This window comes from Heterodontus francisci, chromosome 10 (genome assembly GCF_036365525.1).
Source record: "Heterodontus francisci isolate sHetFra1 chromosome 10, sHetFra1.hap1, whole genome shotgun sequence".
Lineage (NCBI taxonomy): Eukaryota > Metazoa > Chordata > Chondrichthyes > Heterodontiformes > Heterodontidae > Heterodontus > Heterodontus francisci.
Window position 1 is genome coordinate 15,234,310 of NC_090380.1, and position 3,045 is coordinate 15,237,354.

Here is a 3,045-nt window from a genome sequence, read left to right on the forward strand (position 1 = left end):
AAACAAAGGGTAGTAGTCGATGGATGTTTTTGTGAATGGAAAGTGGTTTCCAGTGGCGTTCCACAGGGCTCAGTGTTGGGTCCCTTGCTGTTTGTGATATATATTAATGATTTGGACTTAAATGTGGGAGGCATGATTGGGAAATTTGCTGATGACACAAAAATTGGTCATGTAGTTGATAGCGAAGAATGAAATCAATGGTTTGGTTGAGTGGGCAGAAAAGTGGCAAATGGAATTCAATCCAGATAAGTGTGAGGTAATGCATTTGGGGAGGGCAAATAAAGCGGGAAATACAACCTAAACAGGAGGATATTGAGAGGGGTAGAAGAAGTGAGAGATCTTGGAGTGCATGTCCACAGGTCCCTGAAGGTGGCAGGACAGGTAGATAGAGTGGTGAAGAAAGTATATTGAATGCTTGCCTTTATTGGCCGAGGTATAGAATTCAAAAGCAGGGATGTAATGCTGGAACTGTGTAAAACGCTGGTTTGGCCACAGTTGGAGTATTGCGTACAGTTCTGGTCACCACATTACAGAAAGGACATAATTGCTTTGGACAGAGTACAGAGGAGATTTACAAAAATATTGCCAGGGTTCGAAAGTTGCAGCTATGAGGAAAGATTGGATAGGCTAGGGTTGTTTTCATTATAATAGAGGAGGCTGAGTGGTGACTTAATTGCGGTGTACAAAATTATGAGGGGCCTAGATAGAATAGACAGGAAGGACCTGTTTCCCCTAGCAGGGAGGTCAGTTACCAGGGGCACAGATTCAAGGTGATTGGTAGAAGGATTAGAGGGGATATGAGGAAAACTTTTTCACCCAGAGGTTGGTGGGTGTCAGGAATTCACTGCCAGGGTTGTTGGTGGAGGCAGAAACTCTCAATTCTTTGAAAAGGTAACTGGACATGCATCTGAAGTGCTGCAAGCTGCAAGCCTATGGACCAGGTGCCAAAGGTGGGATTATATTGGGCGGCTAGTTTCTATTTGTTTTTCTTCTCGGTCAGCATGGATGTGATGGGCTGAATGGCCTTCTTCTGTGCTGTAATTTTTCTCTGGTCCTGTGGTTGCAAAATTATACTTCGGGCATCTACAATGTTCTCACCTATTCTATTTAAAACTCTAGGATGAAAACCGTCAGATTCGGGGGATTTGTTACTCTTTAGTTCCATTAATTTCTCCGTTACTGTTATCTTGGTTATGTTAATTTTGTTTTTGTTGAGTCCCTGTCCCTGATTCAATAATAGTTTCCTTGGAATGTCCGGCATGCTGACCTCTTCCTCTATTGTAAAAACTGACACAAAGTCAATAGTCAATATAGCCACCATTTCCTTATTTTCATTGACAACATCACCATTGTCAGTTTTCAAGGGATCCACTTTGCTTCTGACCATCCTCTTTTTCTTAAAGTAATTGTAAAAGTTTTTGTTTTGATTTTGATATCACTTTATACTCCCTTTTTGTCGCTCTTGCTATTAGCTTTGTCACCCTTTGCTGCTCCTTGTATCATTCACCAGGATCTGTTCTAGTTTTTGCATTTTTGTATGCTTTTTCTTTTATGTTCATGTTGTCCATTACTGCTTTAATTGTCTTGACTGCCTTTTTTAGCAAGTTACATTGGTTCTGTATCACATTAAGTTTTTCTTTGACCACCTCCCACAGATCTTTTGCCATTTTACCTATTCACAGATTTGCCCAGTTTACTATGGACAGTCTCTGTCTCATCCCAATGAGGTCAGTCTTCTCTAAACCTAGAATCTTAGTTTCTGCTTCACATTTCTCCCTTTCGAACACTACATTGAACTCGATCATATTATGATTGGAAAGATAAATGTTCACATACCATTAGGCTGTTAACTAAATCTGACTCACTACTCATTACTAAATCTAATATGGCCTGACACCTTGTTAGTTCTAGGATATATTTTTCCAGAAAACTATCCTTAACATACTCAAGAAATTCACTACCTTTGTGACATGTCTGCTTATCCCAGACTATATGAAAGTTAAAATCCTCCATTAAAATCAATTTGCCTTTGTTACATGCTTGTCTAATCTTTGCATTTATATTAGCCACCACTTCACAGCTACTACCAGGGGTCTATACATCACCCCCACTACTGTCTTAAATCCTTTTTTATTTCTTTATTCTACCCTCCACTGCCTGCTTACCTCTTATCATAGCCTCTCTTATCACTGAAATGATTTCCTCCTTAATCATTAAGGCTACCGCTGTTATTTTCCCTATCTTTCCTATAGACCTTACAACCTGGTATATTTAGGTCCCATTCCTAACCATCTTGCAGTCATGACTCTCTAATGGCTACCTACCATGTCATAGCCTCCTAGTTGAATTTGTGCTTGGAATTCATTCATTTTGTTCCTTATACTCCATGTGTTTGTATAAGGAATGTTTATATGGGCCGTACACTCTCACCTGTCCTGCTGCTCTAAATTTTTTATTTAAGAGATACAGCACTGAAACAAGCCCTTCAGCCTACCTTGTCTGTGCCAACCATCAACCACCCATTTATACTAGTCCTACATTAATCCCATGTTCCTACCTTCCCTTAATTCCCCTACCACCTACCTGTACTAGGGGCAATTTACAATGGCCAATTTACCTATCAACCTGCAAGCTTTTGGCTGTGGGAAAAAACCAGAACACCTGGCAAAAGCCCACACAGTCACAGGGAGAACTTGCAAACTCCACACAGGCAGTACCCAGAATCGAACCCAGGTCACTGGAGCTGTGAGGCTGCGGTGCTAACCACTGCACCACTTTTATTCATACATTTTCTGTTTCTTTCTCCTGGTTTAATTACTTTACATTTTTTCGTTTTCCCTACACCTGCAGTGCGCAAAGCACAATTTCTGACTGTTACTATACTCTCTTCTCTGTCATTTGTTCTTGAATTATGATCCATACCACCCTTTTTACCTGAGCCCTCCCTCTCACTTACTGGATTAAAATCCTTGTAACTGTCCTATTTATCCATTCTGCTCAGACCCTGGTCCCAGCCTGTTTCAGGTGGAGCCCATCCTAATTGTA